Source organism: Sarcophilus harrisii, chromosome 6, assembly GCF_902635505.1.
Source record: "Sarcophilus harrisii chromosome 6, mSarHar1.11, whole genome shotgun sequence".
Classification (NCBI taxonomy): Eukaryota; Metazoa; Chordata; class Mammalia; order Dasyuromorphia; family Dasyuridae; genus Sarcophilus; species Sarcophilus harrisii.
The window spans coordinates 13,669,247-13,693,246 of NC_045431.1; positions in this window are offsets into that span (position 1 = coordinate 13,669,247).

Consider the following 24,000-nt stretch of genomic DNA (forward strand, 5'->3'; position numbering starts at 1 on the left):
CATGGAACACTAATGTTCCTCACCCACTTTAATCATAATTCTTGCTTTGCAAAGAATTGATCATTTCTGGCATTTGAACCCAGAAACTTTCAACTCCCTGAAATAGTAGCTTTCCCTCTCCAGTTAGAGAAGCCTCATCAAAAGCCATTCCCAGCTGTCGCAATGACATATTCTTTCGAAGCCTCTAGAGGGCAAGATCACTGTAATTTGCTCCTAAATTTCATCTGAGCCGTGATTCCAATTCCATCAGAATTATGAAATGTCCCTTTGAATTAAGTAAGCCACAGCAGCACTTAAGCTATCTCCGGGATGGCGATATATCCCATTAGTGGCTGCTTTATGCATTTCATTGAAATCCAAATTCATTTGTAATGGCCCCACAATTGGCTCTCCCAACCTTGATCGCTACCCAAAAAAATCATCATTGATAGAAAGGATGTATAAGGAATCAATGGCCAGTATTAGTGCTATAGCAAAGCTCGATTTCTGTGAAGACAAGAGATATTTATAGTCACATGCTCTGACCTGCTTGTTGTTGACCAGCTCAGGATATATACTCCACACATACCCAGGAAAATCCAGTCTCATTAGCTTCTAAAATAGCAACCTGCATTATGGAAAATGGTGAACATTATGGGAAAGTGGCAATAGCCAGGAGATCACAGGATCTCTGGATCCTAAAGGGAGAAATAAATGAGCAAGTATGACAGACTTCTCCAAGAAAACATTCACGTTTGAGAAGAAGAAGAAAGTAGTCAGGAAAAGAAACAAAGGAACAAACAAAAAAGAAATCTCCTTTCATTATAGTCTATGTGGCTCTTGAAAAAAAAAAAAAGTCATAACAATGAGGAAAATAAAAGAAGAGTTTGGCTATTAATTTCATTGAAAAACCACCTCAACATCCACCTCTCCTAAGTATACCAGCCACAGTCAAACCTTTCTTACCTTTCACTTGGACTATCGTCATGATCTCCTAACTGATCTCTTTAACTCTGGCCTTTCTCCTCTTGGATACTTTCTCCATGCAATGGGAAAAATAATCTTCTTAAGTTACAAGTCTGACTCCTTTATCATCCCTTGATCAAAAATCTTCAGAAGGTCCTTTATGGATTCTAATATAAAACATAAATTCATCAGCTTGTCATTGAAAGATTTTTACAACTTGGCACCAAGTTACTCTGTCACTTGAATTTCCGGTCACTCTCCTTCACACATTGGAAGGCAATGTGGCCCAATAGAAAGAGCACTGAGCTTAGAGTTAGATGGTTGCAAGAATACAAATAAAGTGGCCCAAACTAGTAAAGACTGGAGGAAGATTTTTAGCTAGCGAAATAATGGAGAGACATCAAGGAGAAGGTAACAACTGATCCGGATCTTGGAGAGGGTTTTCACTGGGGGAAATGAGGATGTGAGGAAGTTTGCATGACTGATGGGAGATTGTATAAGCAGAAGCTGGGGAGGAGAGGATGAAACAAGAAGTATCCAGGGGATAAGCTAATTTCCTAGGTGACTAGGTAGATGGAGGTGCCTCTAAAGAACCGAGGAAATGAAAATGATTACGACATATCAGCATATATATGGCAGCTAGGTTACACAATGGATAGAATGCTATATCTTCAGTTAGGAAGATCTGAATTCAAATCCAGTCTCTAGCCAGTTGGGTAAGGTACTTTACCTTTGTTTGGAGTACCCACATCCCCTAGAGGTTTTAAGTATAAGATTCGATAATATTTGTAATGTGTTTTGTAAAACTTAAAATATTCTACAAAAGGTAGAATTATTGATATTGATGACATGATAAGGATTGTTGAAATATAGACTTATTGAAAATGAAATGGTGACTGGAGATGTACTAGGGTCACCAAAACAATAACAAGACTGGATTTGAATTTTTTTGAATTTGATCTTAACTTCAGATCCACCAATCTGTCCATTGTGCCTCATCTTATCACATGATAAGCTCAGATCCCTGCCTTCTGACTTCAAATGCAAACATCTGCTTCTTTCAGGAATCCTCTCCTAATCCTGCCACTTCCTAATATTCTCCTTAACCTAAATTACCTTATATTGATCTATATGTATTTTGAAATATATACCTACTGTGTCTCCATCTCTAGAACGGCAATCTTCTTGAGACCAGAGATTGTTTTATTTTCGTATGTATGTCCTAAGTGCCTAGTGCAGTACAGTAAGTGCTTAATAAATGTTTAATGATTGATTGGTGTGGAAGCCAGACTCACATTAATGGTGCTTAAGTTAGCTCTAGAGTTTTTGTTTTAGGAATTTGATTGCATCCATGAAAGGAACTTCCAATGTGGAAAGTCCCTCCAGGGATGCACATCTGACATTTCTTGGTAATAAATAGCCTTGGAGAGACACTTGAGAGAATAAGTGATTGTCCTGTGGTCACATAGTAAGTTTGTGTCAGAATGTAGTGAAAACAATGTTAGATTTGAAGTCAAAGGACTTTAATTTATATTTTTGCTCTGATATTTTCGACATGTACAACCACAGGAAAATCATTAAATTCTCTATCCCTCACTTTCGCATCTGTAAAGTGATGGAGGTGCAAAAAGTCATCCAACTGTACATGCTCCTTGACCAATGAAAGTGCTACAAGACCTCTATCTCAGAGAGATCAAAGAAAGAGGAAAAATGATCCAAGGGTACAAAAATATTTCTAGAAGCTCTTTTCCCAGTGGGTCAAAAAAACCTGGAAACAAAGGGAATGTGAGTAGCTATTGTAAATAATTAAACAAATTGTAGTTTATAAATGTAATTAATAGAATATCATTGGGCTAGAAGAGAAGATTAATAAATGAATTCAGAGGAAATTGGGAAGATTTCTATGAGTAAATATGAAGCAAAGTAAGAACTAGGGAAAATAATTTATACAATGGTGACATTATAGAGAAAAACAATTTTGAAAGACTTTAGAACTCTGATCAATGCAATGCTAAGCCACAAATCCAAAAGACTGAAGATGAATCATGTTCTCCAAATCCTACCAGAGCGGTGATGGACTTAAAATGCAGAATGAGATATACATTTTTAGTCATGGCCGATCCACGTTTGAAAGGGAAGCTTGATGATACAGTGGCTAGTGTGTTAGACCTGGAGTTAGAAAGACTTGAATTTTTATCTCAGATACTTACTAGCTATATATAGATAGCTACATATATAGCTATATGACCTTGAACAAGTCTTTTAAAGCTCTGTTTACCTCAGTTTCCTCCTATGTAAAATGGGGATGATAATAATATTTCTCTCCTTGAGTTGTTGTGAGGATAAAATGAGATAATATTTGTAAAGTGTTGTATAAATGCCAGTGATGATAATGAAGAGAAATATGATTGAGATGAGAGAATTTGTTTTGTTGGAGTGTGTATATTTATTGTGGTCATTTTCTTTTTTTTATTTTATTGTTCAGTGGAGAAAAAGAGATGATAAACGTTTATATAAAGATATAGATATACCGAGATTTATATTGTATAACTACCTATCTATCTAATTTAAATAAATAAAATGAGGGAGTAGACTTAATTACTTCTATAGATGCTTCTATCTTTAAGTCCCAGATACTATTCTTGCATGATTATTGAATTAAATATGACACCTTGCCTGCCTTTCAAAGCTCATTAAAGGATTTAATTTACCCATTTACCTGTTGTCACAAAAACTCCAAAATACTACAGTTAGGATTCTTTGGCTCCGAGGTCAGGAGAGTCAAAGACAAGTTGGGCACCCCTGGAATCACCAGGGAACAAGGAATCCCCTGAATTTTTCCTCACCTCATACATCCAGTACATTAGGATGCTCTTCCTATTTCTTTCAGGAAAGCTTCAACATCCAGAACCACTGCAGGAAGTATCTCTGTGGGCCACCATCCAAATAATCAGTCCAGGATAAATCTCAAGTCCCCCCTCCATGCTGCCCCCATCTCTCTCAGAGACACCATATGGACTGACACTAAAACTATTTAAACTATATTTAACTATCCGTTAAAATAAAATAAATTAAATAAAATTTAATTTAATTAAAAAAAATAAAATTAAAAAAAATAGCCTGACCATCACTTTCTATAAGCCTCACCAATAGCAAGTAATAGATTAACTCATGCTGACAGATTCCTTTATGCTGATGATGATACAGAAAGGTAGCAAAGACACATCCATTCACTCCTTTAGATAAAAAAAAAATTTTCAATTAACAAGGAATTTTTTTTTTTGCTCCCTCCTCCCATATCCCATGTAGAAGAAAAGAGGAAAAATGAAATCCTTGTAACAATATATATAGTCAAGACAAATTCCCACCTTGTTCAAGTCCCGAATTTTACTTGTGCTCCCAGACATTCCCATTTTTCTTTGCTGTGTCACATGATCTCATTCTGATCTCCACCCACCTTCCTTCCTCATCCTTCTTATGTATCTCAGACTTCCCTATAGGTTTCTAGCATTTCTTCCCTCAATTGACTCTTTTCCCAGCCTTGGGCCATCTCTTCTACCACTGGAGTCTTTTCCCTGCACTAACTCCTACTCAGGCTCCATTTCCAAGCTAATTTTCAGTTTCAAAACTCTTGAGGGGGAGAAAGATGGGACTGGGAAGCAAGCAAATGTTAACATTCAAAGCCTGTTGGAATACCTAGTCTGGTTTTCTTTCCTCCTCCCAATCCTAAAGTCTCTGGCTGCCTTTGCTTCTCGTTAGCATAAGTGCCAGAGACAGAAAGGGAAGACACAATATATGCATCCTGATCTTGTTTTAGGAGAGGGGTGCTGGCAGGCAAACAATGCAACTGGTTCAGAGGGAGAGAAGCCTCTGAGAGTTATTATTGGTCTTTCTATAGCCCTATCAGAACCAACTCATTCCCTCCCTCATATTCCCCCTGCCTCCACCTACCCTCCCAAAAATATATACCAACTACCACTGCATCAGCACTGCCATTGGAATCGTGAACATGGTGGAAAATTCAACTGAATGGAGTTGAATAAGCATTTATTGAGAGTGCTATGCTAGATACAGGGAGTATAAAGCTAAAAATAAATATCCCTTTCTGTCAACGAGCTCATATTAAACTGAAGGAAACAATGGGTAGAAGCATGATCAACATAGACAAATTAATTCAAAATATTTTCAGTGAGAGAGGAACTCTAAGAATTGGTTGCATCAGAACTGGGCTCCTTAAGGAGGTAGTAGAACCTAAATTGGACATTGAAGAAATGTAGGGAGTTAGCAAGGGGAGAAGTTTTGAAGCATGTTGGAAAGCTTGATACAAATGCTGAGGTGGGAGATGGAATGACATGTACAGGAAAGAGGAAAAAGATAGATCAGTTTTAGCTGAAATATATCATATACAAGGGGAGTAGTACAAAGTGACATGTCTCCCTGACCAAGGTACACTTGTCTCTGAGTATTCTCCAATGCACATAAAAATTCAACTACCTCTTTATTTAATTACTTTTAGAAGTAAAAGTAAAATAAAGCAACTGAGTGTCTAGGACACAGCCTCCATGGACTGATTTTACCTGTGTCCACTTATAATTTAGCGCTGGATTCACATTCATTTTCCCAGCAAAATCCTCAGATTGAACAGCATAGAAAATTCACTTGTAGGGAATCCCCCAAGATCATCTTAAGCTATTTAAGGGGAACAAATGTTGAAGTCGTACGATCATATAATTATACCTGAAAGGAATTTTTGAGATCATCAAATCCAGTCAAGGAAATCAAGAGACAAGGAAACTGAGGTCCAGATTCACACAGCTAGTGAATATCTATGGTAAGCTTTGAATACAAGTCTTCTTAAATCCAAGCCCAAAGCTCTATTCACTGTACTATGTTTCCAAAGCAAAGACCTGGGAATTGATGCCTTTGCCCTAGTTCTAGGGTGATCACTCTTTTAGAAAGATTAGAGAGAGAAGGGTTTGAGTAAAATCTAATGAGCAAACAACTCTGAGATGAGCTTTGTCACTTCTCCAGCCAGAAATAACTTTCAGTTCATTTAGGCATTTGTTAACTGAGAACCAAGAAGCCAATGATGGAGCACCAGAGTCAGACCTAAGTAATGGTTCACCACGGCCTTGTTAATGGTTAGACAAGCTATTCATGTTTGATTAGGGTTTTCTTTTCCATTACAGTAATTGTATGATAATTAACTCCCCTGGAACTACATCTCATTTGGGGGGAAATGTGTACATTTTGAAATTTCAGGGTTTGCAGATTTTCCCCCCCAGGCAAAAAAAAAAAAAAAAAAAAATAGCTCCTTGACCGGTCCAGCAGGACTCCTTGTGAGCCATTAATAAAAGACTAGGAAGTATGTGCTCTGGCTTTGTCTCCCTGAAGGAGCTGATGATTTTCCTCCAATCCAACCTTCTCCAAGGTCTCCCAGCACAAAGGTGCCCCACCCCCAACAACTGCTGAAGGATTGGGATTGCCATTTCCCAGCAAGAAGGCCCAATACAACCTGACTCTGGAGATCAGTGAGACATGGATGAAATATAAGATGTTGCCCCCCAAAGCAGAAACAGTCATTAATACAAGCAGCACCCCATGATATGGTATTTTACATAATGGAAGCAAATTTTTAAACAAACAAACAGAACCAGATGGCAAGTTATCAGACTGGGTGTTCAGACTAAGACATTTATATTGAACTGTCTGATCACCACATTGATCTTTCCTTCCTCTGACCTCCTACAGCTCTTATCTCCATCACACATTTTTTTGGATTCTTAATTATTTACTGTTTTTGGCTGTCTGCTAATTATTTCTTATGTATGTCTAGTCTCCCCAGTAAAAACTGCCAGCTCCTTTGAGTGGGATTCCTTTCTAATTTGTTTTTTTTTGTTTGTTTTTTTCTTTGTGTATTTTGTTTTTTGCTTTTTTTTTCTTTTTTCCCCATCTTCCCACATCATACCAATAATTCAAAGGCATTCCCAAATAAGATTTTTTTCCCCAAGTAAGATAATGAGTAACAATAGCAGCATGATACAGGGCATGAGTGGATGGATAGGTAGGTGATGAATTCAAGTGGAAACAAATAAGGTATTCATTTCATTTCTGTTCTGCAAACCCTTACCATGTCTCAAGCATTTGCCCAGAAGACAGTCAGCATGGTTTAGTGAGAAAGACAATGCCCTTAGAGTCAGGAAAATGTATATTCAAATCCTACCTTGAATACATGCTGGGATTAGCACAGCACGTATCAGGACCACAATCAACTTTCTAAAACTACCATTTGCAAATGAATTGTCCATGAGCATATGTGCTAGGTGGCTATCCACCATTTTGGTGAAAGGACAGATCTGGATGAATAAATATTTCTGAGATTAATTATTTTCTCTCTTTGTACAACTAATACAAGGAATCTCTGTAGTTACAGGTTGATTCTGACTCATCCTATTTAATAAAATGCATTTATTTTATTACGGGAAGCTCCAGCATCTCACCACACAAAGTTGAAACCAGATTAAGTAACCTAGGTATATTCTCTTCCCAATCCCACCTCCAAGCCCTTGGAAGATTCAGACACTAGTCATTAGGGGAAAAAAAAAGAAGAAGAAGAAAGAAAGAAAGAGAAAAAAAGAGGCTCCAATCTCCTTCCAACCAGTAAAATTGCCTGGAGTGCTGATTGCAAACACAAGCCTCCCTTCTGTATCCACATAGCACCTAACTCCCTTCTTAAAAGTTAATAGAAGTAGAGCATGTGGCTGCCATTGTGGGACAAGCAGGGCTGAGTCTCCAGCACACTTGGGTTCTTTGTATATATGATTCTGAAGTATAGAAATCATGTGAGCTCCCTATGTCCACCCAGTGGCTTCCAAAGGAGCTGCCATATAAATCCCTGAAATACACAGAGGGTGCTTAGCATAGAACAAGCTTTAAGGCTTAAGTATGAGAAAGAGAAAGGAGGACTCACTATTCTTTCCCTTTCTCTTGAAAGTCCTCCAGAGGCAGAGAAAGGTAAACCAAAGAGGAAAAATTGAGAGTGTAAAGGAAAAGATGGTGGAAGGAAAGAAGGAAAGAGGGAGGGAGGGAGAGAGGGAAGGAGAGAAGGAGGAAGGGAAGGAGGGAGAAAGGAAAGAAAACAACAACAAAAAAAAAAGAAAGAAATTTTCAAAAATCAATCTATTAATTTATTAAGCACTAAGGATACCAAAAAAAAAAAAAAAACTGATCAGTCTTCTACTACAAAGACTCACTACAATCCTTAGCACATAGCAAGTGTTTAATGAATGTTTATTGATCGATTCCACCAAAGATCTTGTATTCTAATGAGGGAGACACATATACACATATATAAGATCCAGGCTGTTACATATAACATGGGTACTTGGGTGATAAGGGAAGGAAGAAGGTTTTGAAAAGAGCCAGTGTTTTTTCCCCTTTATCTTTCTTTCTTTCTTTCTTTCTTTCATTCTTTCTTTACATGGCAGCTCTGGAGTATGGTAAAAGACTACCAAGCTTGGAATTCAGGAAGATTCATCTTCATGAGTTCAAATCCCCCCTCAGACTCTTACTAGCTGTGTGATTTTGGACAAACTGCTTAACCCTGTTTTCCTCAGTTTCCTCATCTGTAAAATAAGTAGGAAAAAGTAAGTGGTAAACCACTCTAGTACCTTTGCCAAGGAAACACCAGTCATGAAGAGTAAGACAAGACTGAAAAATGACTCAACAACAAAAAAAATAAGATAAAATAAAAAGAAAATCCATCCTTCCAGAAATTTTCAATCTAATGGCAGGATACAAATAAAAATAATTAGGTGTAGATGAATTAATTTGAAGAGGAATAGAAGATGGAATACTACGATTTTCAGGAAACATTTCCCAGAGAAGATAGCTAATGAATAAAAACTAAGGGAAAAAAGGGCCTCAAGGGAGCAAAACAGTTTCTACAAAGTATGGAGATGAGAAATCCACTGGAGTATTGGGAGAAGCCAAGAGACCATATTGAGTGCTTGAAGGGAGTAATAAGTAGGCTGGCTTCAGATTGTGAAAGGCTTTAAACTGCAAAGCAATAAGAAGCTATTATTTTATGGGGAGGGAGTAATCCACTCAGCCTTGGGCTATGGGAACATGATCTCATCAACCCACAGCCTGATGGCTCAGAGGGAAGATATGGGAGGCAGGGAGCCCAGTGAGAAAGCTGCTACAATAGTTAGGGTGAGAGAAGGGGACAGCTTCAAGGATGGCAGTCATGTAAGTGAAAAAAAAAAAGATATTTTAGAAGTAAAAATCAACAAAACTAAGTAATGAGTTGCATTGGCCTTCAAGTGTGGAGGAAAAAAAAAAAAAGCTTGAAAATGAAGAAGGAGGAGTATTTTAAGTTTCAGGATTCCTTCATTAGCTTGTAGTATGTACAGCACAATCAAGGACTTAATGATAGTATATTTTTTCCTCTCATTGTCTCACATATGTTATTTGTCTTTCCAATGAGATTATAAACTATTTTAGGACATGGAACATAACATGTTCTCCTGTAGTTTTTTCAGAGCCTGATTTATGAGAGTCCCATAAGTCTTAGTGTCTAAAAGTTCACTAATAGGTGGTGTCTTAGATGACTGGTTGATTGTTGTCCTTAATTATCAAAGAGGGCCAAAATAACATCACTATGTTAAGAGTGGAGTTACTGTGGTTGATGAGACCAATAGGAGTTCAGAATGCTCTGCCACAGACAGGTAGGACACAAATAATCCTTAAGAACATTTGGAGTGGAGTCCTTAAGAATGTCTGTGCATCTTGCATTTCTTCTGAGCTAATTCAATTTCAGAAGACTCATCTTTTGGAGTTTAAATTTGACCTCAGATACTTACTATCTATGTGACCTTGGACGGAGTCATATAACCGCTTGCCTTAGTTCCATATCTGTAAAATGAGCTGGAGAGGGAAAAGGAAGAAAAAAAGCTCTAGTCTAAGAACCCCTAAATGAGGTCATGAAGGATCATATATTGCTGAAATGATTGAACAACAAAAACACACAAGATTTTGTATTTATTGAATAATGATTTATCCCCTATGGATTTTTGACAGCATATTTGTCAGACTCTCAGTAATCTTAATAGAGAGGATGATCTATCGCCAGAAGGCTGGAGCCAAGAGCAAGAGAGAGGAGTGGAACAGAGTGAGACAAAAGAAAGTATAGAAAGATCTTGTCAATGTGTCAATGTAGTAAAAAGACCTATGATTGTGTTGATATATAAACACTTTTTCCCCAGAGAGCAACCAAAGTATAGGTTAGATAAACTAAAAAGAACCTCCCACAGATACTAAAAGGGAGGGATTAAATTAAGTGATAAACAGTTAAAATATGAAATTAGGATAGCAACAGACACCAAAAGATATCAAGGTCTCATTTATAGAAATGGCTTCATCATGTAGGCAGTTACTTCGGGTCTCTCTTTTCTGTAATCCCTACTCTATTTTACCAAACCCTTAAACTGGAACTTGGAATAAAAGGCAATGAATTAAAGTGACTGTCTGAAATGATCAAATTCCATCATCAACAATGCACGTTTATTAAATATCTACTGTATTCAGAGTACTAAATTAGGAGGTATGAATCAAAGACCTTTAATACATTGTGCTCATCTTACAAGTAATGAACCCCTTGAGATGAGCAGAATCAGGACAATGTTGTATATAGAAAAAGCAACATTGCATGATGATCAACTGTAAATGACTTAGCTATTCTCAGCAAAACAATGATCCAAGATAATTCTGAAGGATTTATTCTGAAAAAATGCTCTCCATTTCCAGAGAAAGCACCAGTGCAGTCTGAATACAGATTGAAGCATATTTTTTCTTTACGTTATTTTTCTTAAGGTTTTTTGTCTGTCTTTTCTTTTACAACATGACTAATACGGAAACATGTTTTGCATGTCTGCATATGTATGCCCTGTATCAGATTGCTTGTCTTTCTTATGGGGAGGGGAGGAAGAAAGATAATTTGGAACTGAAATTTTTTGAGAAATAAATTTGAAGATTGTTTTTGCATGTAATTGGGAAAAATAAAGTATCAAATTTGAAAAAAAAGTAATAAATCCTTGTAATTTGGAAAGAGGACATACATACAAACATACATACATACATACTATATATATAACTAGTCATACAAGCCAGCATCTTCTAAATGTCAAACGAATGAGATAGGAAAGTCAGTTCGGTTAGCATTAAGAACTCAATATGTGTAAAGTACTCTGCTAGATAGTGGAGATGCAAAGACAAAAATAAAATAGATTTTGTCTTCAAAAAGCACATATTCTATGTAGAAATAGAAGGGATATGATATGTTCACAAGTAAGCAAATAAAGCATATATACATAGTAATTTCAAGAGGGAGAAAATGCTAGAAGGTAGGGAATCAGGAAAGACCTGAGAAAAGAGGTGTCACCTGAGTTGTGCTAAGTAGAGACAGGGAACGTATATGAACCAGGGTGAAAGGCTTTATTTAAATGTCAAGCTATATTTTACCACAGAAGCCATTAGGGAGTCATTAAAAATCTCTGAGGAAAAAGGTGAAATAGTTCCATAAAGGTAGGGCTTTTTAAGTGGACCAGTGAATTATCCCACCCCACTTAACATTAATATTAAAATGTTATGTTCTGATACCTTAGCCAGAGAGAACACTCCTTAACTGAATCAATCAGTCATAAGTTTGAGACAATACCAAAAATATTTAAAAAAAAAAAAAAACTGGATTAATTTAGGTGCCTTTAAAAGGCATTGGGTGAATTTGAGTGGCATCACACAGGAAATGTGTTTGTATTTGTTAAAGAAACCTGGTAATACTCTGTGAATGACCTATAAAACAGCAGAACAGCCGAGGGCTCAGAGATTCTAACTAAACCCCTCTAAGTAAGCTCCTGGAAATCACTTGGGATGGGATGGGTGGGGGGTGAAGGAAAAAACCTATCAGTCTCTATATCAGTCTTCTCTCACACACCCTTTGACCATAGCAAGATCCTGTGATATTTAAAGGGTCAGAGAATTTGGACTTTTCTTTATTATCATCTTAGCAGTGGCCTCAGAAATGCAATGATTAGGGGCAGTCTCTACATCTGAAGGCAGAAAAAGATTAGATCTGATGAGAAAAGACAATTTCAAGACTCTACAAAAACCCTGAAGTGGAGCTACAACAACAGAAAATCTAATTCATACCTAAGGGGATGAAATGATTCTAGCAACCCTTTTCCAACCCTTAAAGTTTAGCTGACTTTCCCTTCTACTCCCATAACACTGTATGTACTGGTCTGAAAAGTGTTCCAAGGATTTGTGGGGTTCATTCTTACAATGCAATCTTAGTAAATACCCCTTACTAAAATCTAATTAAGCCTAGTTGACTAATTGATATTAACTCATGACCTAAAGGGGAAGTATACTAGTGGGGGTTCATGAGATTTAGCCCTATAAAGATAACCCTCATACTCTGAAGGGAACATCTGTGATCTGGGGAACCAGGCAGCTAGAAAAAGTAGTAGCTAGGAAAGTGAGCCCCAGAGCTATGCTACAATCAGATCTGTGTTTCAGGAATATCAATTTGGCAGCTGTGTGGAGACTGGATTGGAGACAGAATAGACCACAAGCAGAGAAAGAAGCTCAGAAGCTATGCAAACAGCCCAGACATAAGGTGATGAGTTTGGGAATGAGGGTGGTAGCCTTGAGAGTAGAGAAAAGAGGATCAGGGTGACTTTTGAAGTTGGGAATCAAGCCATATTAAAATCTATACTAGATAAAGAAGGGAACACCGATAATAGTCTGATATGTCCCCCTAGATATTAGGAATACAGATTTCAAAGTGTCTAGGAATAGAATCAGTAAGATTTCTATGGCTTCAGATACTAAACAAGAGGGAAAAGACTCTCAAGAACAAAATTTTGCTAACTCAATTACAATGAATTTCTATGAGGAAGAAAAGAGCAATATGGTTAACCAGGAAGTTCATCAAAGAATCTAGACTTCAAAGAACAAATACCCGAGATAGAAATAAACACAATACAAGAGGGTGGAAAAGTCCTATAAAAAATATTACCAAGAAAGCTAAAGTCCAGTGTAAGCTGTGACTTAGGACAAATGGTAAGACAATAAAAGTGGATTTTTAAAGCTATGTTGAGATAGGAATTTCCAGGAGCTCTGCTTGGAGCGTATGGGAAGAAGATGACATAAGATGGAAAGAAAGACATTTCTCAATTATTTTCCATCTTTCTATTTCTTAATAAAAACAAAAAAGTTAGATGGGTAAAATCAAAATGGTTAATAGAGAATTAGAACCCATGGGAAGCAAAAATGATAAGAGAATAAGTATTTTTTTTTTTGGATATAACAGATGAATCCCCATCAATTGTCTCTGTCATTCAATTGCCTTTCCAAAATAAAAATATACTTTGTCTATGGAATTCCCCTGCCTCATCCCAACCCTGTCACATTGAATGACATTAAATTATGCAAATATTTAAGTTTCTGTTAAGGTGAGACCACTGGATTTTGGAGTCAGAATCAATATGGAAATTCAATCCCTAGAGTTGACATGTGAGCTTGGACAGGTATATTTCCTTTTTGCTGGCTTGTTTGACTTATCTGTAATGTGAAGGAGTTAGAACATATCATCTTCAAGGTTCCTTCTAGCTCTAAATCTATTATCCCTTAGCAAGAAATTAGTGTGGAATGACTTTCTTAATGAACCCATGATGGTTCACAGGGATCACCAATTCCCTTTTCTTCACAGACCATTTCTTTAATAATGTATTAGATAGATAAATAAATGGAGAGAGAGAGAGAGAGAGAGAGAGAGAGAGAGAGAGAAATGGGGATAAATAAATGATAGATAATAAATGGAATATTTTTACAACTAAGTTCAAGTTACACAAAGTTCAACTAGATTTGACAAATTGTTGTCCTGATTTTTTTTTTTTTAAGGGAGCATATGGGTATTTTTAGATGACAGAAAAGTGATTTTGACATTGATTTCTGACAAAATTCTGGAATGGGTTATTGAAATGGCAGTTTGCAAGCATTTAAAATGAAAAAGAGAGGGAAGGGGTGGTCCTTATTGTAGCCCAGGCCACTGTCTCCAGGATTTCAGGTACCTGAACTTTCTACCTTGAAGGCAGCGTTTTCACCTTACAAAAGAATTTGTATATGAGAGTGGAGGGCACTGGTTTGAATGGGAGTTTCTGGGCTGCTACAAGGACAAGCAAGTGCCTGCAAGGGCTGATACTGAGATTGCTATATAATTAATTGATTTGATATAATACTGGAGGAGAGCTTTTGTTTCTTATGACCTTGGGCTCCTACCAGTAAATAGGTGCTCATTGACCTGAGAGTGGAGAGTTTTCAAGGAAAAGAGATAATTGTGCTAGGTAATCTATCTTAGTACTTATATAGCCCTCTGCTATCTATCAAACATACTTGGAGATTGCCTATCACCATAGACTGTAGACTTTCCGATAAACAGCACTTCATATACTTTCCCAACTTTCTCTTATTAACACTTTCAGCCTCTTACACTGGGAAGGAATATTTGAGTCTTTGCAGAGGTCGAACTGAGCTGATGTTGGTCGGCTTGGCCAAAGAAACAGAATCAGGTAAAAAGAGAACTACAACTGAAACACAAAGTACCAGGCTACCAAATTCTGTGGATGATAGGGAATGAAACCCCTTCCCAAAGCTGCTCAGGTATACCACGCTATACAGAATTACACTCTTTCTCTCTCTCTCTGTCTCTCTCTCTGTCTCTCTCTCTGTGTCTGTCTCTGTCTCTCTCTGTGTGTGTGTGTGTGTCTCTCTCTCTGTCTCTGTCTCTGTCTGTCTCTCTCTGTCTCTCTCTGTCTCTCTGTCTCTTTCTCTGTCTTTCTCTCTCTCTCTCTGTCTCTCTCTCTCTGTGTCTCTTTCTGTCTCTGTCTCTGTATCTCTCTCTCTCTCTGTCTCTCTTTCTCACACTCTATGTTTGTATATATGTGTGTGTGTGTCTATGTATATATGTATCATCTACATTTCCAGGACAGCCTTCTTAGTTCTGCTTGAACCTAGACACACAGTTAATGAATGATCAGCAAATGCAGAAGGATATTGGAGCTGGCCAGCACACTTAACCCCTCTGGGAATAGATGTCAAGAAAGCCTCCTCCATACCACTATGTCTAGCGCATAGTAGGAGCTTAATGAGCGCCACTTCACAGCAAGCTATTTTCAATGCTTTCTAAGATATTTATGGAATCATGTGAATTTTAAACAGCAACAGGAAGTAGTGGAAAGAGGTTCAACCCTGGAGAAAGAAAGGCTCAGGTCCTCCCTCAGTGTGATCCTTCGGAACCTCGGGCAATGCTCAGACACTCCTTAGTTACAGAAGTATAACTGATTTGTATCACTGAGGATGTTTTGGTATCTTGGGTTTCCAAGTCTGATAAAATCGTTGGCCCAGAACAACAACCAAAAATCTGTATATTTAGTCATATGGTATATGTGTACATATATACATATATAAATATGTATCAGAATTCTAGTATATATATATATATTTAGGGCTAATAATAGTTGACATTTATATAGTGCCTTGAAGTTTGCAAAGCACTTGGCAGATATTATCACAGTGGAGTCACAGCATTTCTATGATGTAACAAAGTAGGGACAGTAGATTATTATTTTTTTAATCCCAGTTTTGTAGATGAGAAAACCAAAGCTCTGAGAAAGTGAATTGCTTGCCTTTAGTCACATCAATTTTAAGTGCTGGAAACAGAATTCAAATCCAGATCTTCTTGATTCTTTGTCCTACATGATAGCTCACATTTAGTCACTCATAAACATTTATTTAACAGCTACTATGTCAGCCATTGTGCCAAGAATTGCACATATACACACAGAGACACAGAGATAGGGAGAGAGACAGGCAGAGACAGGGAGAAAAAAAAGAGAAAGAGCAGAGATAGAGACATGAGAAACAGAGGGAGAAACTACACACACACACACACACACACACACACAGACTGACAAAGAGAGAAAGAAAGAGACAGAGAAGCAAAAAGATCTTAGAACTCAATTGATTCAGCCCCACTCCAGCTGAAAATTGCCCATAGAGTAGGGAATAAAACCTTGCCCAAGTTAATCAAATCACTAGAAGTGAATCAGCTAACTATATATGATCTGGAGTCAAAACTCCATCTCTAGATTCACATTCATTCTACCTTTTTTTGTTACCCTTGACTCTGTCTTTTACCCATGAGCTAAATTCTCTTCCCGTCCCCATGACTAAAGAAAGTAGTACAAGAATGAATAAAATATTCTTGGAAAAAAATTTTTTTTTCCTTCATCAATACCATGCATGGAATATCCAACTGTAAAAATTTTAATATCCAAGTGATAATGATCAGAATGGAATCTTCCTTTGAAGATTCAGGGAATATTTAAGGATTCTTCCTACTAGTGATTTAGGATCTTTCTCAGAGGAACATGAGGCACCTCTGCATTAACAATGTGCACCAGACAAGACGACAAAGCTTCAGGAATGGGAAGGCTGAACAACAGAGTTTGCTCTCAGTGATTTATCTTGCATAATTTTAGATCATGAACTTTCTAGGTGTGAGGCAGGAAAAAGTTATAACATCTACCTTGTTGATTGGAAGATGGGGATTTTACAATATCTCAATATAATCCAAAAAAATCAGGAAGTCAAGTATTCAGGTAAATTATAACAGGCATTCAGTCCTTCCCTGTTAAGGGTTAATGATTCACTAGGATTGTATCAGGAAGTACTGGAGGGTAGTAGGTCAGAGGATCTCAAGGCACTTGGGGAATTTAGAAGATAACTGTCTGATTCATTCCCTCTCAGGGACTAGAATACTTCAAAATAATGAATCCATATCAATTATTGAATTCTACTTTTGTTCCAATTAAAAATTTCTCAGACGGAGGAATATGTATTCCATATGTATTAAAGCATTTATTATCTCCCTTCTCTAGCAGATAGGAGGGTAAACCATATGCAATTTCATGACTGTGCCAAAAGAGCCAAAATAACCTGCCTCTGTATTGTGCCTCAGAAAAATACCGATTAATTAAAATGTAAGTCTGCTGAGGAGAGTGTCAGTGGAATGACATGAAGCTAATTTCTGAAATGCAGGAATATCAGGAGCTGAACACAGTGAGCAAAGACCTAATAGAAGAGTAATAAGGTTAGGCCATGTTACTATTATCTACATATTCATGTAATTTTCAAGGAACAAGCCAAGCACATGGAAATCCTCTGGGAAAGAAGCTCAAGGGCCACATGTTGGGGTAGCTTGAAAAGGCCAAATCGTATGAGTTATTTAGTGAGGAGGAAGGGGTGGACCCAGGGAGCCCACATGGCAAAAGAAAGAGAAGGGCACAGATTCTGGGAAAATCCAGAGCCCCCTCTCTGGGGGCAATTTGGTGGGAATCAACCAGGCCTATGTCAGGGTATGCCCCATGTGTCAAGTGCCTGGACATTGGTTAAGGCAAGATTGTGCTGGGTTGTCTGAGGCATCTTCATTTACTATTCCCTCCCTCTCTCCTTTCCCTTCCCACTATCCCTTCCTCCTTCCCCTCACACAATAAACAAGCATTTAGTAAGCTACTACTATGTGCTAGGTACTGTGCTAAGAATTGGGAATACAAAGAAGGACAAAAACATGGTACCTGCCCTCTGAGAACTCACATTCTCCATCTTCTTCTTCTTTTCCCCTTTCCCTTTCCTTCTTTCTTTATTCCTTCTCCTATCCTCTTTATCCCTTCTCCCACATTCCTTAGACTTTTTCCCCCTTCTGCTTATTTCTCTAGCTTTCTTCCCTTCTCTCCTTCCTTTCTCTCCTACCTTCTCCCTTTCCCCCTTCCTCTTTTACCCCTTTTTCCTTCTCTAATTCATTCATTAACTCCCTTCCTCCTTTTCTTCCTACTTCTTCCCTTTTTCTTCTACCATTTCCTTTTTTCCCCTTCTTTCCTCTCCATTCTCCCTCTTTTTTTCTTTAAGCTTGCCCCTTCCTTCCTTTCCTCCCTTCCTTCCCTCCTTCCTTCTTTCCCTCTTTCCCTCCTTCCTTCCCTTTCTCCCTCCCTCAGTTCTCTAGAAACTTTGAGACCAAGCAGAGAAGAGCTGGAATAGTTAGTGCTCTTCATTATGGAAATAGCTTTGACCCTCATTTGCATCCATTCGCAGCACTGCCATCAAGCTGATTTAAACTCGTTAGGTGGTTGAAAGCTGGCATCTCTGGGCTAAAAACAGCCCGGGCCCTTTCTCCCGACTCTGAGGAACATGTTCTCTTGCCCTTTGGAGTTCTGCACAACACAGGCAGAATTGCAGAGAGCTACAACTCGCGCTCAAGGCGGTGAAAGGAACCTTTGTTGCCTCCTGCTATAAATAGCCTCGGTTCCCTGCCTTCCCTCCAGGAGCCATCACTATAATCCTCCACTTCCCACCAGAAATCCCACAGGCCTTTGGAGCCAGGGGCTGGGGAAGCTCCAGGGCCAACTCCAGCAAGAAACGAGTTAAATGGGAAGCAGCCCGCTTTGGGCTGCCCACGGCAATTAGCCCTGCTATTAGGCCAGGTTTACTGCCTGGGCACAAAGGGCAGGGCTGACATCCTCTGCCCAGGAGAAAGGGACTGGCACAGACACGTGGACACTCCCAGACCATGGCAGAGCTCTGGGGCCCACCTTTGGCCCTCTCCCCTCGTGCTCCTCTGTCACTCCTCCAGAACCCTAAGGAGAACTCCTCAGCTCTGGCAAAATCCAGTTCCTCCACTTGCTCCTAGCTAATCCTTCCTGTGGAGCCTTAGCATGACTAATAATTTCCATACCTGGGCTGAGTGGGAAGAAGATGCGGGACAGGAGGAGGGAGAGAAGTACCTGCGGTACAGCTTCTTGGGGAGGGGGGGGTGACGATTGCATTTTGGGCCAGTGGGCAGCCTTCTAAGCTTCAGATGGAAGAAGGTGCCCCCAACCCCCAAAACAGATTATTGGAAAGGGCTAAATGGGCAGAGAAGGAAGGAAGCCCAGAAGAGTGCTGTAAGGGCTTTCGAAATTTCTCCCCTAGGACAAAGTCCCAAAGCACCTCTGCTTCAGAGAGAACCCATCGACACTAGGATCCCATCTTTCCTTCCCCTCCCCGAGAAAATCTCTTTTTGCAAAATGATTCACAGTTTGGGGACACACACATAACTGGGGAGTCACCTTTCCATACTCAGGCTTCTTGTCCTAGAAGATCATTCTGCTGTCCCCATGTCCCCAGAGAGGAAGCTCTCTGATCACTCAGTTCCTCCCAGCACCTTCACAGTAAGAAAAGTGTGTAGGGCAGTCTTCTCTCTGACTTCTTTCTCCAGAAAGCCCCTCACACCATCAATTCTTCCCCTAAATCCCCACTTTTCATCCTTAATTGTCTTTCTCCACTAGAATGTAGGATACTTAAAGCCAAGGATTGTTTTCCTTTTCACCTTCTTTGCAAACTCCTGCCTTAGCACAGTGTCTGACACATGGAAGCTGCTAATTAAAATTTTGACTATATTACCTAGGAACAATAACTTATTTCGTGCTGGGCCATGAAAGAGTGCTTCATACACATTGTACACACATGAGAGGAAGTTTTTTTTTTTTTTTTTCTAAATGGATTTATTTTTTAATACACATTGCTTTATAAATCATGTTGAGAGAGAAAAATCAGAGGAAAAGGGAAAAACCATGGGAGAGAGAAAAAAAACAGAAAAAAGAAGTGGACCTAGCATGTGTTGATTTTTATTCTGTCTCCTTAGTTCTTTCCCTGGTTGCAGATGGCGTTTTTTGTCTATCAGCATTGCTTCGGATCACTGAACCACTGAGAAGAACCAAACCTTTCATAGTTGATCATGGTACATCTTTGCTGCTATTGTGTACAATGTCTTCCTGGTTCTGCTTGTTTTGCTCATCATCAGTTCATATAAATCTTTCCAGGTCTTTCCATAATCATCACGTTTTGTAGAACAATAATATTCCATTGCCTTCATGTACCACAACTTGTTCAGCCATTCCCCAATTGATGGGCAGCCACTCTTTTTCCAATTCTTTGCTATCACAAAAAGAGCTGCTGCAAACATTTTTGCATGGAACTTAATTCTAATAAAAGGGAGAAAGAAAGAAAGAAAGAAAGAAAGAAAGAAAGAAAGAAAGAAAGAAAGAAGGAAAGAAAGAAAGAAGGAAGGAAAGAAAGAAAGAAAGAAAGAAAGAAAGAAAGAAAGAAAGAAAGAAAGAAAGAAAGAAAGAAAGGAAAGAAGGAAGGAAGGATGGAAGGAAGGAAGGAAGAAAGGGAGAAAGAAAGAAAGAAAGAAAGAAAGAAAGAAAGAAAGAAAGAAAGAAAGAAAGAAAGAAGGAAGGAAGGAAGGAAGGAAGGAAGGAAGGAAGGAAGGAAGGAAGGAAGGAAGGAAGGAAGGAAGAAAGAAAGAAAGAATGAATTTCCTAGAGAAGTAGTAATACACCATGCTTACTTGCTAGGTAGAACAAGGGGAGAAGCCAGAAGATGAACTCCAGTTTTCTGACTCCATCTTTCTGTCTGCCCCACAAATGTGCATATGTGGGTATAGATAGTGACCATATAAAAGAGGTACATCCCCATGCACATCAGACATACATATTCTGTCACATATGTTAGAAACTCTTCTGTGTCTTTCGCTCTCCTCACTGCCAGGGGCTCAGTATCCTGACTTTTGCCCAGAACTTTCTAACTGTATCCCCCTCACAATGTCTCCCTAAAGAGCTCTCTTGGGCTTCAGCTGAAAGGAATGATTTCAGTCATAGGAACTGAAGTAAGATTGCAGAGTCATTGATTTAGAGCTGCCAGGGACCCTGGTGGCTCTCGGGCCAAGCTGCCTTGTGGGACAGCTAAATCCCAAAGGAGTGACAGGGCTTGTCCAGGTTCACAGAAGACATAAGAAGCAGAGATGGGGGTTCAGCCCAGGACCTTGAACCTCAAATCTACTGCTCCCACCACTACTGCCTTTAGGGTTTGATCCATAAATGCCTATAAAAAGGATCTCATTTTCTTTGTGTGTTTGCTATTACACACTCTGAATGAGAAGACAGGATGACTATTTTGAAACAAATCTTATAATAACATCATCACCTTGAATTTGAAAAATTATTTTTAATCTGAGTAATTCAGTACAATTCTCTCATTTGTCCTTAGATGACTTCAGTGGGTGGGAGAATTTGGGGCACGTAAGGCCTTCTCCTCCTCAAAGCACGCCATGCTATAAGCTGCCAACTGAGGGGGAAAAAAGGAGTGTGAAAGGGAGACACACAGAGAGAAATACAGAGACAGAGTGGGGGGGGGGGGGAGAGAAAGCAGGAAGAAGAGAGAGATAAAGAGACAGAGAAAGAGATGGGGAAACAGACAGACATATAATGGTTCTATAATAGACATTCACAGGTCCAGTCCCTATTCCTATTTCTAGTGGATACAATACAAGATAAATAGTCACCAATGGAAGAGTTACACAACTTCCTGATTATCAAAAAATCAGTTTCTAGCACTACTCCATCATAAGAAATAAAAATTCATAGAGATATGGGAAAATGTGCCCTCCCCACCCAATTGCTTACTGATATCCTGATCATTTAGTCAATCTACAAACATTTATGATATACTTCCTGTACACTGGAGATATGAAAAGTGGGAAAAATGAAACTGTGCTCACCATCCAGGAGATCACATTCTATTGGGAGATGTCGTTAAGTATTTCTATAAATAAATATGAAAATCCAAGGTAATTTGGGGAAGGATACTACTAGTATCTATGGAAGATTCTGTGTAGAAGGCAGCACTTGAACTGAGCTTTGAGGAAAATAGGAGTTCCTGTGAGGTAAAAGTCAAGAGAGTTTTATTATCTTAAATTTACACATAAAGAAAGTAAGACTGAGAGTTGAGGGCCTTGCGAAAGATCCCACAGCTAATTGTCCTTGAATCCAAGTCTGCTCATTCTTCCTGAACCCATTCAATCCATAGGCAAAGCCATTCCTATTCCTTGTGTTTGTATTTCAGTGGGAAGACCTTCAATGGAGAGCTTTAAAAAAAATACAAAAAAATGGGAAGTCATTGAAATAGAAAGGTTGACAGATCCATGATTAGAGCTGGTCAAGGAGCACCGAGGTAATGAGTCCATACCATGAAGTATCTTGTGGACAAAGAAATGGTCCTTTAGCAGAAATGCTCTCCTGCTGAGATGAATGGGCTTTTCAATTGGGCAAAGATTTAATTCAACGGGGAAGCAATAGAAGACCAATGAAGGATTTCTACTGTTTATATTCTAGAAAGGAAATAGATGGCATTAAGTCTTTCATTAACAAAAACAAACCAACAGATCCAACATAAACATTCAGGATTTTCTCTTACCATCTTGTTTTCCTAGAAGTGATTCATTCTGATTCCAGGATCAGAGTTTACTCTTCCTACCAGTGCTGTTTCTGCTGATTATAGTACCTTTTAGATCCTAGTGCCTAGCACTCTGTATGTCTGGTATACTGTAGGCATCTAATTGGTGCTTGCTGACTGATGAGTTATATATGCAAACTGAGGACTGGTTCCCCCTTCCATAATTCATCCAGTTTTCAAATGATTTACATTTGAATCATTTCAAATGATTCAGAAGCACTTTCTAGCATCTTATTTGATATAGTATTCTTGGGAGGTAGACTGTATTATCTTTATTTTACATATGGGGAAGCTGAGGCCCAGAAAGATGTAAGTGAATTATACACATGGTTAAAAACAATGATAAGGTGGGGGGGGGGGGTTAAACTTTTCTTATCCTACTGCGTATTCTATAACAAGATACTACAACCAATCTGCCAATGGACAAACAGTTCCTATTTCTCGGGCATTATAGAAAATACTATGGATTGACATTGGCAATGATGTTTTGGACCGAAAGATCTCTGAAGTGTTTTCTTACTTAGGTGACCAACAGCTCCTGTCCTGCCTATGGCATCTCAGTATAAGTGTCCACTGCCTCCTGACAATCCTTCCCTCCTCCTTCCCTGCAATTACTAAAACTCTCTCCTGAAATTACTTTGTATTTTCTTCCTATATATTTTTGTATTTTTAAAAATCTGCATACATGTTGATCTGCCTCCCTCAAGCAGAATAGAAACTTCAGAGAATATCACTTTTGTTTTTGTTTTTAAGTCCAGTGGGGCATAGAGCCTAGCAAATTTATGGAGGCTTCCCACATACTTGTTGGATTGAACCTTCTGTTGGTCCACTTTGGGCTGACTCAACTGCTAGGGAATCTTTCTCCATAGCAAGCTTATATTTGCCTCATTGTAACTTTTCCCCATTATTTTGGATTCTCCTCTCCAGGGTTAAGTCCAAAAGGCCTAATCTTTCCTCATCACAGCCTTTTGAATAAATGAAGCCAGCAGCTCTCATGTGGTTCTCTTGGTTCTCCCTTCTGTGGGATAAGCTCCCACAACTTTTTCCAACTAACTGCAATAGGGCAAAAAAGCAACAGAATTTAATCAGAAAGCCCTAACATGGGGGAAGGAAGGAAGGAAGGAAGGAAGGAAGGAAGGAAGGAAGGAAGGAAGGAAGGAAGGAAGGAAGGAAGGAAGGAAGAAAGGAAGGAAGGGGGAACAAAAGAAAAAACAAAGAACAAAGGAAGAAAGGGGGAGAGGGAGGGAGAAAAGAATAGAGGAAGGGAAGGAGGGAAAGAGAGAGGGAGAGAGGGAGAAAGGAAGGAAGTGAAAAATAAGGAATTTTGGTGAGGAATTTCTTGTATAATCCAGAGCTAAAAACATATCGATCCTGATGTGAACTTTGAGGTCTGAGCATCTTTCCCTACCTCCAGCTTAGATAAGGTTAGAAAGTTGGAATAAAACTTGCATTCCTGTTCTCCACATTTATGGGGGAGAGAGTACAAGGCTGGTAAAGCAGAACATGGTTCAATGTTAAGCAGCCAGATCTATTTATTAATTGAAGACAGGCAGATTTAACTCTATTGACATTTAGGAGACTAGTGAACACAACCTCATGAAGATT